A 16,971-nucleotide genomic window follows, 5' to 3' on the forward strand; every position below is an offset into this window, starting at 1 on the left:
ATCGAAGCCATGTGTTAGCATTTACCACAATTTAGTAAAAGGGTCCCTTTTTGTTTGTCTTCAGATTTAGTTTAATATATGCATTCTAGTTGGATCTTCCATAGTTTGAAAGCATCAGGAAAATTTCAGGATTAATAATCACATGTTTTAATGGTTTCCCATTTAACCTGACTTCCTTCTGGGATAACTTCAAAACTCAATCAGTTACTCTCCAACAAGACAGATTGAGAAAGTCCCCAACTCCACTTTAGAATACATTTCAATTCTTGGAAAACTACGTCTGTATCTGCTATGGTTTTTGATTTTTCTCATTAGTAAAAATAAATACGGTACTAGAAATGCTTTCTCAAGGGCAAATTTTCATAAAGATTTCAGTAGGAACAATTTAGTTCATTTTAAGAGAACCAACAATCAAAAGTTCTCTCTACTTCTATAAATTCTCGATATTTTTTTGCTTTCTGTGAACAACATTGTCATCTATTAGTGCAACAATTAAATGTGTTGCACATCCACGGAGTTCTAGTTATCAAATCTAAATCAGTTCCTCATTGTTTTTACCGAAGCCTAAATTCATCTTATTTCTTTTTTTAAAAAATTTTTATTTATTTATAAATTTTCAATTACAATCAAATTATTACTTGTATAGAAAGATAAAGTTAAGCTACAAACAAAATACAATATTAGTTATATACTCCTAACCTTCTATTTCAAGATATCTTAATATAGCTTAACTTTAACTCAAGTCCTCAATTAGAACCAAGTTGTAATAATAAGCGAGATAGTAACAAAGAAATAAAAGTAAAGATACAGTTATTGGCTGAGACAGGAAATCAAAATTTAGGAGTGCTTCAAGTATCCACTCCTTTTTTCAGGCGAGCAGCTGATAAAAATGTTGTCAGTTGACTAGGATCAAAGAAAATATATTTTTGCAATTGCTACACTATCACACAGGGTGGCGAAGAAAATAGGTCATCCCAAGAGCAATAACTCCCGGCTTTAACAACAAAAATTCACGTCTACATTTTTGTGTATCTCGTGACAGATCTGGATACTTTTGTATTTTATACCCGAGAAAGCCTTTAAATTTATTCTTAAAGAAAACTCTTAATAATCAATTCTTGTCTGGTGTCAAAGCTACTGTAAGAAGAAGTGTTGCCGGCTTTGCAAGTTCACTATCTGAAAGTTCCAACATTGTAGATATATTAAGTACTCGTTGATCATCTTCTTCCTTTAACTTTTCTTCCCTTTTTATTGGTAAATAATACACTTGGCGGTAGCAGTTCCTCGGAGATTTCCAATACCTCCATCATATAACACTTCAACATATCTCTAGGGATTATTGCCGCAACTCTAGGAAAATTGATCAATCTAAGATTGTTATTCCAAGAAAAATTTTTTAGAGACTCCAATTTTCTCCTTAAATTAATGTTATCTCTCACAAGTGTTTCTGTAATTTGTTTAGAGGTTTTTACTTCTTGGGAAGAATTCAGTGTTGAATTTTTTAAATCTTATAAATCAACTTTAATAGTCTTAATTTCCTTTTCTTGAGGATTAATTTTATGCTCTAACTGAGAGAGCTGAGGATTAATAATCTTAGCCAAGTCCTCCACTAGATCCCAAATAGCCTCAAGAGTTACCTCATGGGGTTTTTTTTTTTAATGTAAAGAAGAATTTAGAAGAAACAATGTCCTCACCAACTGGGGTTCCTTGATAATTGCTGGTCTTCTGTTCACATATAGAACGTGACGCTGGTAAATCCCCAGGTTCAGAAGGGACACTCTGAAAATGCAGAGGGTCCAATTCCAAGCTCCCCAGCACATTGCCACCAGTCTCGGGGAAGAGTCCCACATCGATTCCCGATGGTTCCTTCACCCGCGGGGAACTTGCACTCTGGGGAGGAGGGGAAGGCACTCAAACATCCGGGCCCAAGGAGATCACTTCTGCCTCACCCCTGTGCATCTCCAGCGGGCGACCTGACGCTCCCGCGATATCCTGCATTCGATGCAGCAGCTGGTCCATACTGCCAAAAGCGGCCGGGCCCAAGCGCCGTGAGGCTCCAGCGGCACTGTGCCCTCTCCGCTTCGGCATCACAGGTAATTTAATGGAAAAGTAAACAATACTGGCGAGCTGTCTGAATCGAAGCGTTCAGCCAATCCTATAGTCGGCCATCTTGGTTCTGTGCTTCATCTAATTTCTTATTAATTCTATTATCCATTTTCAAAATAGTAATCGTCAATAGTTTCATGATACCCTAAATCCGAAGAAACAATAACCGATTTTCAGCTTATAATGTGACAAGAGCTTTTATGTTCACTGTTTCAAGTTTTTTTCACTTCCTTGCCTTGACTCTGTAGCTTAGTAGCACTTATGTGGCATCGGGCCTGTATTTGAGATACTTGCAGAGATACTGTTTCTTATTTGGTATTTAAAAAAAAATCAATTCCTTTGGTTTCAAGGTTATTGAAAGGTCATCCCCTTTTTCCTGTCTACAGCTGGTCAGCAGATCTCCAGGCAGGCAAAAAAAAACTTTACCTATGGTTGAAATATGCATGGGGCTACCACCAACCAGTGAAACTCATCCATAAAGCCAGGATTTTGATCCCCGTTTCTAAGGAAGGAAATCTGATTCATAAAAATGTTGCTGTGTCAGGTGGTTCTGTTGACAATCTTGAACAATTTCCATATAAAGCCATATGTATTTTATTCACCGTGATAGCAAATTCAACTTTTTACACCTCTACAATTCACAGGAAATATCAAAAGCAGACTGAGGCAAAATCAGAATTAGAGCTGATCCTCCCTAGGCTTTCCAGGTATATGTCTGCAAATTCAGTGATTTTGGTAAATGCATTTGAATTTTGCCCATCCTTTCCACCCAGATCCTGAAAAGAAAAACAAATATAAAGATAATAAACACCCAGTAAGAATATACACAGTTTGCAGAACAATTTCTTCCATGTATATTGAAGAAGTTTGTTTTAAAATGGTATTCAAGGGATGCTGAAAAGTTCTCAGGCCAACCAAGAAGAAGCCCAACACGGTCTGTGTTTCGACAACCCTGTCTTCCTCAGGGGTCCCTGAAAGTCCTAATGCAAAAACTAAAACCTAAGGTGATCAGATATGGGAATGGACTGGTCCAAGTAGAAAACTCTGGGTGATTGAAAAAACACCAATAGCTGGAGAAAAAACAGCTACTGATGTTTTTTCAATCGCGCAGAGTTTTCTACATGGACCAGTCCATTCCCATATCTGATCACCTTAGGTTTTAGGATTTGATCCACGTTTTTGCATTAGGACTTTCAGGGACCCCTGAGGAAGACAGGGTTGTCAAAACACGGGCTGTGTTGGGTCCTTAGTCCCTATTTTTTGGGTCCTTGACATCTCATCATGTGGATTCATTGACTGTATTTTCAATAAAGACCTACATATTAGACATCGTCGTCTCCACAGTGTTTTTGCTTCAATCAATTCTCTGAAATGATGTCAAAACATTAGAATTTTGTTTCTGCAAATTGGCACTTAACAAAGTAAAATAACACTCTTTTCAGCTATGATGGCAAAATAATGCTCAGAATGTAGGATGTTAGTTGGTTGGGCTGAGAACTTTTCAGCACCCTCTTGTAAATTATCAGATATATCAAAGAGTGGCAAATAAATAATACACCAAAAACTGGCCTAAGTTGGCACTTGGATGAACATTGTCAAAATACGTCCAAGTGCCGATAATCAAACCGGGTTTTGGACGTATTTCTAAACGACATAGGCCTTCACAGTGCCGCTGAACAACCATCGCTAAATGGGGTATTTCAGGAAGAGTGTCAAGGGTGGGAGTTGGGTGGGACCTAGGCCGGCTTAGACTTATACAGCACAGGATTGACGGAACTTGGACGTTGTGACTTAGACCATTTAAAACATGGTCTAAGTCACAAAAACCCACCTAAAGTCACCAGATAAGCACTGCAAACAAATAAAGCATACCCCCCCAACCCCATAAAAATCGTGATCACACCTTTAAAATTCAGCCTCCAGACCATCATCACCTGGAAAGCCTAGTTGTCTTGGGGGTGGGTTAGGGACCCATGGAGAGGGACCCATGGAGAGGTAGCGAGCTTTCCGCGCTCCTGCCTGGGCCCATGCCGCTTCCTGAATGACTGCCATCAGTACTTGCAGGACTATGAACTACTTTGCTGAAGGCCAGGGTTTAATTTCACTGGACAACACATTTTTCCTTCCTTAAAACGTCTGGTGATTATGATAGATCTCTTCAAAATAAACACAAATATAATTTTCCACTGATTGTAACACGTAGAAATTTTGAGAAACACAATGGTATCTTTAATTGACTATAACATGTTTAATGCACAAAGTTTCTAATACACTGTGATAGTTTGCCGTGGCTAAAAGAGTTTCCTGCTGATTTTTGTTTGTTCTCAGTGTCTGGTGCATCTCGTTGCAGTGTCCAACAATAGTCAGCCAGCATTGATGGATTCCGGTTGCCCTGATATCTTTTTTCCATAGTGGCAATGTCCTGGTGAAACCTTTTACCATGTTTGCTGCTGACTGCACCAAGATTTATGGGGGGAGAAGTCCAAGTGAGAATGTAGAACGTGCATCTTCAGTGATGTGTTGCACTTCATGGTTTTGTATGCTCTAATAAGTTTGTCAACCAGTTGAACATAGTTTGGTGCTCTGTAACTGCTAAGAAAATTCTCAACAGCATTCTTAAATGCTTTTCAGACAATTTTCTCTGGCCCGACTAACAGATCTTCAAATCTCTCATCATTGATGACATGTCTGATTTGTGGACCAACAAAAATGCCTTCCTTAATCTTGGCATTGGTTATTCTTGGAAACATCTGTCTTAGATAACGAAAACCTTTCCCTTTCTTGTTCATCACTTTTACAAAATGTTACATCAGTCCAAGTTTTATGTGAAGAGGAGGCAAAATTATCTTTGTCGGGTCAACAAGTGGTTCATGTACCACATTTCTCTGTCCTGGAACCAAATTCTTATGGAGTGGCTAGTTCTTTTGAATGTTATGCAACTCTTTAGCATGGCTATCCCATTAACAAATAAAACTGTACTTGGTATATCCAAGCTGCATTCCAGGTAGCAGAGTTACTACTTTAAGATCACCATAGATGTTCCAGTTGTATTTTGTTTGCAAACTACTTCTGTATAGCCTTTTCAGGCAGAATCCATCAAGGCCATATACAACATGCCCAGGCATGCCCAGACTGCACCATTTCCATGTGGATAAAGGTGAGCCGGTTGATGAGTGTATCTAGATTTTCAGAAAACTTTTGACAAAGTTCCTTATAAGAGGCTACTGAGAAAATGAAAGAGTCATGGGATAGGTGGTAAAGTTCAGTTGTGGATTAGGAATTGGTTATTGGATAGAAAACAGAGGGTAGGGTTAAATGGTCATTTTTCTCAATGAAGGAGAGTAAACAGTGGAGTGCCACAGGGGGCTGTACTGGGACCGGTGTTATTTAACTTATTTATAAATGATCTGGAAATTGGAATGACGAATGAGGTGATTAAATTTGCAGATGACACTAAACTGTTCAAAGTTGTTACATGCATGCGGATTGTGAAAATTTGCAGGCAGACTTTAGGAAATTGATGAAATTTAATGTGGACAAATGCAAAGTGATGCACATTGGGAAGAATAACCCAGAATCACAGTTACCGGATGCTAGGGTCCACCTTGGGGGTTAGCGCCCAAGAAAAGGATCTGGGAGACAATACAATGAAATCTTCCGCCCAATGTGCGGTGGTGACCAAACAAGCAAACAGGATGCTAGGAATTATTTAAAAAGGGATGGTTAACAAGACTAAGAATGTTCTAATGCCCCTGTATCACTCAATGGTGCAACCTCATCTGGAGTATTGCATTCAGTTCTGGTCTCCTTATCTCAAGAAAGTTATAGCGGTGCTAGAAAAGATTCAAAGAAGAGCAGCCAAGATGATAAAGGGGATAGAACTACTCTCGTATGAGGAAAGACTAAAAAGGTTAGGGCTCTTCAGCTTGGAAAAGAGACGGCTGAGGGGAGATATAATTAAAGTCTACAAAATCTTGAGTGGAGTAGAATGGGTACAAGTGGATCGATTTTCACTCCATTAAAAATTACAAAGACTAGGGGACACTCAATGAAGTCACAGGGAAATACTTTTAGAACCAAAAGGAGGAATTTTTTTTTCATTCAGAGAATAGTTAAGCACTGGAACGCATTGCCAGAGATTTGGTATGAACAGATAGCATAGCTGGTTTTAAGAAAGGTTTGGACAAGTTCCTGGAGGAAAAAAGTCCATAGTCTGTTATTGAGAAAGACATTGGGGAAGTCACTGCTTGCCCTGGATTGGTAGCATGGAATGTTGCTACTCCTTGGGTTTTGGCCAGGTAATAGGGACCTTGATTGGCCACCGTGAGAACAGGCTACTGGGCTTGATGGATCATTTGTCTGACCCAGTAAGGCTATTCTTATGTTAACCTGCCCTGAAGGTATGCCAGGACATGCCCATACTATATCCAGCAAGGTTTAACTTGAGTAATAGACCTATTTTAAGAATTAGGCTAAGAATTAATTAGCCTGCAAGTATAACAAGAAATTGTAAAAATGTTTTTTTTTGTTAAAACGGTGCATAATATATAATTTTTAAATGTGAATTTTGTGATCAGTATTCAAAAATCTGAACGATATACCCAAAACTTTGGTGTCCAGTGTTTCTGGACTAGGATCTTTCTCACACCAATAGTATCAGAGGAACTGCAGGGGTTTCATGCACGCCTCTGGGGAAGAAGAAATTTCAAAGAACAAAAAAGAAGAGACAAAGCCTCAAAATGCTGTGGGGGAAGTAGCAAGAAGAAGCACTGGAGACGTCACGACCAGTATCAAGTTTCAAGTTTCAAGTTTCAAGTCAAGTATTTTATTGAAACAAAATGATGAATAATAACAAACAAAATCCCAACTAGGACCCAGTTTCAGCGACAGCATTGCCTTCCTCAGGGGACAATGTTTATTGTGTTGGCATCTCTGTTGCACGACTGCCATTGCTAGTAATACATGCTAGGAGGTGCCACTGAAAAGTCCTCAGCCCAACCAACAAAGTTGGGGCAGTCTCCATCAAGGGCTAAACACTTAGTCCAGTGATTTTCCATTTTTTTCATTCTGCCAGAAAACTACGGAACAAAAAAAGTGGAAAATCACTGGACTAAGTGTATAGCCCTCGATGGAGATTGCCCCTACTTTGTTGGTTGGGCTGAGAATTTGACCCGGTATCAAAGAAAGCAGCAGTCTATGGAAAGGCGGGAGAGGGGAGATATGATAGAGATATTTAAATATCTATATGGCATAAATGCACATAAGGCAAGTCTCTAGTATTTGAAAGGAAGCGCCAGAATGGGAGGGTATAAGATGAAGTTAAGAGGTGATACTCTTAGGAATAATTTAAGGAAATACTTTTTTTTACAAAAAGGGTGGTAGATGCGTGGAATAGTCTCCCAGTAGAGGTGGTGGAGACAAAGACTATGTCTGAATTCATGAAAGCATGGGATGGGCATGTAGGAGCTCTTAGGGAGAGGTGGAGATCGTGGATGCTGTGGATGGGCAGACAGGATGGGCCATTTGGCCTGTATCTGCCATCATATTTCTATGTTTCTATGGCTGTCTATACAGAACTTATTACAAAAGCTAGGATATAGAACAGGGCTTCTCAAACTTGCTCTGGCGACCTGACAGCCAACTGGGTTTTCAGGATGTTCCCAATGAATTTGCATAAGATAAATTTGCATACACTGGAATACACATTCATCTCATGCACTGTACTGTATATTGAAGGCAGGTTCAGGAAGCCCTGATTAGAGAATGACATGGGGACAAATTTTTCCCCGTCCCCGCAGGAACTCATTTTCCTGTCTCGTCCCCGCAAGTTCTTTTCCAGTCCCATCACTGCAAGCTCTGTCCTCAACTGCACAAGCCTCAAACACTTTAAAATCATCAGTGTTTGAGATTTGTGTGGTTAAGGCTGAGCTTACAGGAATGGGACAGGGACAGCGACAAAACTTGCGGGGATGGGACGGGAAAATTGAGTTCCTGAGGGGACAGGGAAAAATTTGTCCCCATGTCATTCTCTAGCCCTCATACAGAGGAAGGAGACTGGAGCTCAATTGAAGATCATAATGAAAATAGCATATTTAGATTTTCTGGTGTCTATCACCACCACCACCACCACCACCACTACCATTACACACACACCACCACCACCACCACCACCACTACCATTACACACACACACCACCACCACCACCACCACTACCATTACACACACACACCACCACCACCACCACCACTACCATTACACACACACACCACCACCACCACCACCACTACCATTACACACACACACCACCACCACCACCACCACCACCACCACTACCATTACACACACACACCACCACCACCACCACCACTACCATTACACACACACACCACCACCACCACCACCACCACTACCATTACACACACACACCACCACCACCACCACCACCACTACCATTACACACACACACCACCACCACCACCACCACTACCATTACACACACACACCACCACCACCACCACCACCACTACCATTACACACACACACCACCACCACCACCATTTTTTCATCTATCTGTCTATCTATCTAAGGAAATGTGTATATCTTTCCCCCACCACCACTACACACAAAGTCTCCATCTTGAAAGAGTGTCTTCTACAAAAACACTTACCTGATTCATTGCACCAAGTGAAAAAACATGAAGCTTCTAGAAAGCAGATGATCTAAGAAACAAAATGTTGTCAAGGAAGAGAAAATAATAGATACTTTTATGAAGTCAATGGTTAACACCAGTTGAATGCCTTCTATATTTTTTAATCATTTTATGTTAAAACTACCTAAAAGCCTCTTCTAAACATGATATGGGTATTGTATTACAGTGATACCTTCATTTGGAGGTAGAGAGTTTTTAATATGTTGGTTAATATTTTTGCCTTAGATTTAAAAAAAAGGGGGAACCCCCCCTCCCCTCTCCAACAGCAAGTGATAATGAATTCATCAATTTTGATCTTTACCATCCATCGCACATATTGGCTCACTTTAAAATCAATCCAGGCAGTGTAGGAAGGGGTGCTGAAAAGTTCTCAGCCCACCCAACTAACTTCCTAAATTCTGAGCGTTATTTTGCCATTGTAGCTGAAAAGAGCGTTATCTTATGGCAAGTGCCAATTTGCAGAAACTTTTTTTTTTTTTTTTTACATTGTTTCAGATCATTGATTGAACCTTATCCACGTCACTATCTTCTTGGTCGGGCTAAGAACTTCTCAGCACCCCCTGATATACTGTCAGAAAAGACAGATGATAAAATTAGCATTTTTTTTTTTAGTCTCCACAATATGCATACTGCTATATATATATATGTATACTATATGTAATACACCCACCTGCTCAACCATAGAAGCACTCTTGATGAGTCTGTTACAGCTGGCTGCTGGCTTGCACTCGGATTAGCTGCTCTTTGCATGAGCTTGTAGATGTAGATATGGTTTCTGTAGTGATGAGGCAGACTGCACAGATCTATTGGCTGCCGGCTTTGTAAATTTCATTCAGTTTGGTCCAATAGCAGAAGGAGAGAGACTGGTAGAGCCTGGACCTCTCTCCCACCTCAATCTCTCTTTTTTGCTGCAGATTCATCTCCCCTCTCCATCTCTCCGCATAGGCAACCTGAGCCGTCTACACTCTTTTTGGTGCACTCTGTCTAATGAATTTTTGTCTCTGAATGAATGTTCTATAGTGTGTGTGCATGTGGATTTTTTTTTTTTTCTTCTTCCAAGTGAGAAAGCACAGTGCTTTGTGATCACTGCATTCCTTTGGATGAGAAAATCGCATTGGATTTCACAAAAAAAAAAAATTTAAAAAAGGGGGAAAAGGAGCCTTGTTTGAATAAATACTATCTCTGATAAGCCTCTGTTAGAAATCCCCGGCAGTTTAAAAAGGACACTTTCCGGAGCTACAATTATTCCATTTTGAAGGTAGGTGCAGATTTTAAGAGCTGGCTTTTTCCTCGGCTTTCCTGCTTTTTCTAACATTTCGGCTGGCTATTAGTGATCTAGCATAGGGAGTCCAGTTTTGTTTTTTTGCTGCAGTGGTTTGTCCAGACGATTTTGTTTTTAATAGTAACACTTGTTTTTCCTACTGTGATTCGTACAAACTTGATCATGATATATGTAGATAGGAATAGATATAGAAAACGTGTCTATCTAATCGTTGTTGTTATGGACGATCCTTTGTTTCTGTAAGCAATTGGCAATGAGAGAGGGTCTGGGATTCTGTGTGAGATGTTTACAAAGTAGTCGCTTTGCCTTTCAGACAAATAGGCAGAGGAGTGAAGCAAGAGACCAAATATATATATCTGCAGTACAGAGGGGAAAGAAAGAGCCAGGGATTTTTCTCAACCCCCCCCCCTCCTCCACCCCACCCCCTGTTTTGGTTTTTAATCTTCCAAGCAGGAGATCAAAGAAATAGCACTTCAGCAATTATGTATCTTTAAGGACATTGCAAAACCCATCCTGGCTGTAATTTTGCTTAACCAAACCACTGAAAGTAACCACAGCAATCGTGTCTCCTCCTGCGTTAAATGTTTCCATCTCAATTTTCTCGGGCTGTTTCACTTTGGTTAAAACGAATGTGTTAGAGCAAAGGGACATGCATTTTGACTGTCAGTTTTATTGAGGGGTAGTGGGGGGGGGAGGGGGAGCAGAAGATTACAAAAGATATTAACCTTGGTTAGGAACAAAAGGTAAAACCTGAACGAAGCTGCAGTGTGCCCTTTTTAAAAAAAAAAAAAAAAAAAAAATCTGATCTGCTAGTCTCCATGAACCGAAAAAGCTGCTTCTGCGTTTCCTTCTTCCCTCCCCCCTCCCTCGTATACAAAATGAAATCCCTATCTCTAGCACACAGTCACACACACACACACGCACAAAAGTTTGAAAACGCAATGTGATGTGTGGGGTTCCCCTCACCACCACCCCTCTGCAAAATCTGGAATCCCAATAAGTCTCCCCGAGCAAGGAATGCCACACTCTTTCTGAATCCAAGCTGATGGCTGCCTTCTTGCAATCAGCTCCTTCAGATTCTTCAAACCCATACTCCCTCCTTCCCCCCCTCTATTTTCTTTTAAACCATACTGTGGATCAGCTCTCTTTAGGGTTGTCTACCTAGTTCTCTAACTGTAGTGCATGGGTTACCAAGGGAAGACCCACTTTATCTCCAGAGCTTGTATTTAGAATTTGACTTGTTGGGGGAAGGGGGGGGGGGGGGGGTGAGTGTAAGCGATTTGCTTTTACATATATTGATTTTGGATGATACAAATTCTAAAAGAGGCATTGCAGAATGACCATCTTTGGTTTATTATTCAACACTAGAGGTTTCCTTTCCGGTCAGATATTTTGATTTCGTACCTTCTGTGTTGACTGGGCAGGTCTGGCTCATGTGTTGTTATCTTTGAAGAAGGTATCCTATCTGGAAGTAACTTGTTATTGATCTGATACCAGCTGCTATATTGTAGTCTCACCGTGTCTCTGGCTTCCTAACTGTCCTTGGAAGGGAGAAGCAATGAGTAACAGAGGACAAAAAAAAGAACAGCAGTACTTTTCAACAGGTCTTCCTCCCAGCATGTCCATTAGCCTGGGAGAAATCCTCACGGAAGGATCAAGGGGGCAGACAAAGCTCAGGCTACGAAATGGGGGAATTAGATGGATCCTTGCTTGTTGCAGACAAGGACTGCTCTCCCTCCTCTCTCCGCGGTCTTCGATTTCCATCCCCAGACTGCTCGACTATCCTTCCGCATTGTTACCCCCCTCTCATCCTCGTACTCTTTCCCAATCGCCTCCCACTTTGGCAATCCAGCCCCGGTGTGCAGGTTAAATACAAATGCTGCGGTGATGACCAGATGAAGGATGCTTCAGCCCAGATCTTCTTCTTTATTTCAGGAAGGACTAGACCCTGCAATCGCTGTGTGTGCCGTTTGGTTGGTTTCAATGAGGGCATATATAACCTGCCACAATGACACCAAATTTGAATGTATAACCATTACCATTCGAACTCACGGTGTTTGATCGCTGCTTCATTTTGTAGACACAGTTTGTGGGCAGGTGACCTACCTGTAGATGTAGATATATACAAACAAAATAAGTGCAATTATTTTGTTAACTCTAGCATCTACTGTGGTGATCCTTCTGTATATGAAACCATTGTCATAACACAGCTTTATTCTTTTTTCCTAAATTAATTGAGAATTGTTTGGATAGCAGCAGTGCAGATTTCCTATAGCAAATCATTAATAACTATATATATATATATATATATTTCCTTAACTCTATGTGTTTTAAAGGGGCTTATTATAGGATCGTTCACATCAGCAAGAGGCATTAAACCACAACAGCATAATTTTAAATGAAAAACAAAATTTTTTAAAAAAATATTTTATGCAGTATATTTATTTAAAAATGCTTTTGCAACAGGGAACCACAAGGTGGGAGTATGAGCACTTTCTTCCTACAGCTCTTTTCGGTTTCATTCATTTTTATAAAAGATTTCGCTTAATCTACAGTGTACATTTTAAAGTATTTCCAATCACGAGCATGTTTTAAATTGAGAAAATGCAGCATATTATTCTTAACAAATCTGGCATAACGGAGAAACCTTCTGGTAACGTGATTTGAAAAGTTATTCTTTTAAAGCTAAAGTTAGAATATTATTGCATGCTGCTCCTTCAAATCAGATCTGAATACGTGTTGCAAAGAAGATCAGTGCTACAGGAAAATGAAAACAACACTTTGTAAATGTGCTAGACTGATTTATTTGTGGGATCTGATTATAGAGGCATAGGGGAAATTAATGATGAATGTTTTTTTTTATCACATATTTTTGTTGTTGTTCCAAGCAGAGATGCAGACATTCATGTGTATGCAAATATAAGTACATTTTTAAAAGTGAAATCAAAGCTGTTTGCTGCATGATCAACTGAAACATTTCTTGGAATCTGCATGCCATCTTATTCCCTGATACTGTGGTCTAATGAAGTCAGAAGGAAAGGAGGAGGCACAGCTGTAACATTATTGGCAGCTATTCCCAGTGCAAATCACAAGGATATTCCATTTGTGCTAAAGTTCAGGACATCAATCATGTGTGAATTGCAAATGTAAAATGAGCTGTGCATGGAGAAAGCATCACAGTCTACTGCCCGCATAAAATGCAGCTCTGTTGGTTGCAATGAAGGTCTCTTGCTGGCGAATCACTAGTTGTGCCAGCCATCTTCTTATGAGAAAGCAAGAGCTAAAGAGTGGACCGTAATAGATAGTAGCTGGCTCAAGTTTAAATTATGGGAAGGTTATATGTGCATCTCGGGGGGGGGGGGGTGTAGATTTTGTTTGTTTTACCTCATCCAGTTCAGATTTCATACAGTGATCTCATAATACCCCTCCCCCCCACACACATATTTTTCCCTCAGCATCCTCATTTCTAATCCTGCATTGAAAGATCAAGAAGGCTATTATTGCTAAAGCTTTTTGCAATCTAGTTTATGGAACAAATTACCCAACTATTTATAGAGAGAACCTAATTTCAAAATATTTATAACATTACTTAAATCATATTTTTTTCATGCAAGCTTTTGGTGAGGATATATCCAACAATGGCCATATTTATTAGACTATCTCTTCTGGCATGTGGCAAATGTCCTTGAAACTTTGGTATGATAAAGTTTTTTAAGTGTTTCCTTTTGGTATGAATATATTAGAACTTTTCTATATTTTTATGGAGTTCTTTTTTTTATTTGTTTCATTCTATTGTAAACCGTGTTTAACTGTTGTAAGTTTATCACATTTTAATAAACATAAATGTTCAAATAAGTGTGGGTCAGAAACATCGCTGCAATTCTGAGTTTGAGGCAAAGCTGGATGTGGAAAACAGGAAACATCTTAAGGCCCATTCATTAAGGCCCGACTGCCTCAGTGGTTGTGCAAGCTTAAACAAGTTGCTTCTTGTTCAACCTTTTGTTGTATGTAGTGGTTTTGTGGTGAAACATATTGTGAATGGACTCTAATATAACAGAACTAATTGGTGTATCAATGAATTACAGCAGAGGGAATTAATGCAGCAGCAGCAAGGTGAAGAAAAAAAAACACAGTAGATGGAAGTTTATTGAATGCAATCCCAGAATGCAATGCCAAGTTAATTTTTGTTGTTTTGAGGGGGAGGGGAGAGAGAAGTATATGACACTGCTAGTCTGAGACAGCAGCTTTCTAGATTGGAGAGTTTTCAGAACTCTCTCAGAGTTCAATGGTAACCTGGGGGTTTTTCCACTTTTGATCAAGGATGTGCCAAAAAATGTTTAAATTGAATACGGATCCAAAAAAAACGACCTGTAGAACAGGCTTACCCATAGCATTCATCATTACAGATATAAAAGGGATAATTTCTGCAGGAAAAATAGGATATAGCAAAACTGAACAGTTTTGTAGCTGCAACAATAAATAAATAAATAATAGCAGGATCTGGATAGGCCTGGTTATCCCTTTTCATACACAGATACCCCAAACACTTAGGGCTCCTTTTACTAAGGTGCGCTAGCGTTTTTAGCGCACGCTAACCCCGCGCTACATGGAAAATACTAATGCCAGCTCTATGGAGGCGTTAGTGTCTAGTGTGTGCGGCGTTGTAGAGCCACGCTAAAAGCGCTAGCACACCTTAGTAAAAGGAGCCCTTAGTGAGATAATAGTTGCAGCTCTGTTTATTAACATAAAAATTAACCAACTGGCAATACAACTGAACAAATAGTTTTCCCGAGCTACAAGCATGTACATTAACATTTTAGGCCCCGACCTTGCCATGCCAGCAAGGGTCTGGGGGATGGCATGTCCTTCCATGTCCCTTTAACCTGGGTCATCTGACCCATGGGCATGGCTCCCCCCTCCGTCCCACCTTTCATCGCCAGATGAGCCTCAGCAGCAGTGGCTTGGAATAACTGCCCTCCTGAGTTACTCTGCAACGGCTCCTAGGCCAAGCCTAGGTGGGTGGGTGGGAAAAGCCACCTCGGAAGACCCAGGAAGACATCGGGTCCTCAAAGGTCCTGTCTTTATCACCTCGCCCTGCCCCTTCACCTCCCCTCCAATGAATGTGATGCTCCAAGGTGGGAAAAACTTACCATCCAATCACCCCTCGCCTAACAGCTCCCCATTCTCCCGATGCTCGCTTGATGGATGACAACGCAGTCCTGCCAGCCCCACGTTATCATCGCCCATTGAGACATCCTCTCGGGCTCTCTTAAACCTGAAACTAATTAGTTTCATTGGTTTCCTATACAAAAAAATCATGATTTTTAAAAATGCACTATAATAAAAGTATAAGGTGGAAAGATTTGCAGAAAAAACATTTTTTTCCACAAAGTTGGAAAACTGAGTTTTTATTTTACTGTAGAGTTTCAAAGATACTGATACTTTAGTAGTTTAAATAATCCAAAGCCTGTGTACCATACAAATAGAAATAAAATTTGCACGGAGAAGAATTTAGCTTTGCAGGTGCAATCTCAGTTTTAAAAGCGATACTGTATCAGATGAAGTTGAACTTGATGAAAAACTGGAAGAACAGGTTGTTTCTTCTTTTCATCACTTACACTTCCAACATATAAGGAGAGATTTGATACTGGATTCCTAGTGAAATTTCTGCTATAAAGAGATAGCTCCTGCACTGTGCCTTCTTAATGCAATTATAAAGATGTCACTAAAAAACAAGGGAGAAGATCAAAGAGACAAATGGGATAAATCTAAAGAAAGAAAAAAGAAAACTGCCCAGAAGAGAATCCTGAGGTACACTGATTGACAATGAGATAGTGATGGAAAAGGATTCATGCTAAAAGTCCAGTAGGGGAGGTAAGAAGAAAACCAAGACAAAATGTAGATCCAAAATTAACGTCGGTATAGCGTATCAAGAAACAGTTGATGACCAATAGTGTTAAATGTAGTGGATAGTTGAGGATGAGGATTTTATCTTAAAAACGTCTTTAACTTTAATCATGAATAAGTTGTTGCATACTTACCATGACTGTTTCTATGGAAGGTAGATGGCAAAAGCATCAGGGAAGTGTGGCTTGAAATGAAGGAAAGTTATAATAGCAGATGTGACCATTAATGTTCTACTAGTTCTATGAGCCTAAGAGAGTAAAGAGATGGATGATAGTTACCGGGGTAGGTGGGATCCAATCAGAGCTTTCGGAGAAGAAGAATGACCAGACAAGTTTGAAGATAGTGGGAACAATCAGGGGAAAGGGTGAGTATGATGGAGATTATGACTTCAGGAGAGGATAAAGCTGAGGAATATGTGTTGATTTAGAGGAGGAATGGAGATTAAAAGAAGATAGGATGGAAGAGGCAAAGAGAGTAATGAAGTGGGTTGGTAATTACCGGAAGGAAATCCAAAGAATACTTTTGTGGGGTTTTGTCATGGAAGTATGTAGTTAGTAATACATTAGAAATAGATTGGATGGGATATGGAGACAGTTGAGGAGGGAAGTGAGTGTGACAAAGAAACGGTGAGAGTTGGGGCAAGATAGTTTATCAGGTGGACATAATAACCATGCATGGTGAGTAAAGTGACACTGGATGAATGAGAGTATGAATTTAAAATGTGTGAAGTCAGCATGGGTATGAGATTTTTGCCTGAGACATTCTTCTACCTTCCAAAGTATTTAGATCAATGCTGTCTTGTTAAAATGTTTATTTTATTTTTATTTTTCCTCTAACTCTACTTTTCACTTCTCTATTACCCTCCAGGTACTTTAGTTAGATTGTGAGCCTTCGGGACAGTAAGGGAATTTTTCAAGTACCTTTCTTATTTCTAATCTTAATGTATATTTTCTGTAAACCGCTTAG

At 39.9% G+C, this 16,971-nt stretch overlaps 1 protein-coding gene across 3 annotated transcripts in view; it reads left to right on the forward strand.

Annotated features, from left to right (window-relative positions):
- Positions 1-9,964: 9,964 nt before the first annotated feature.
- Positions 9,965-16,971, forward strand: part of NLGN4X (neuroligin 4 X-linked) — a 423,295-nt gene continuing 416,288 nt past the window's right edge. For 2 of the 3 annotated variants that reach the window (XM_033949828.1, XM_033949831.1), the window contains exon 1: positions 9,965-10,074. The gene's annotated coding sequence lies outside the window, so the exon portion shown is untranslated. The remainder of the gene's footprint in view (positions 10,075-16,971) is intronic. The other variant, XM_033949830.1, reaches the window with a different exon arrangement.

Source organism: Geotrypetes seraphini, chromosome 6 (assembly GCF_902459505.1).
Source record: "Geotrypetes seraphini chromosome 6, aGeoSer1.1, whole genome shotgun sequence".
In the NCBI taxonomy this organism is placed as follows: Eukaryota; Metazoa; Chordata; class Amphibia; order Gymnophiona; family Dermophiidae; genus Geotrypetes; species Geotrypetes seraphini.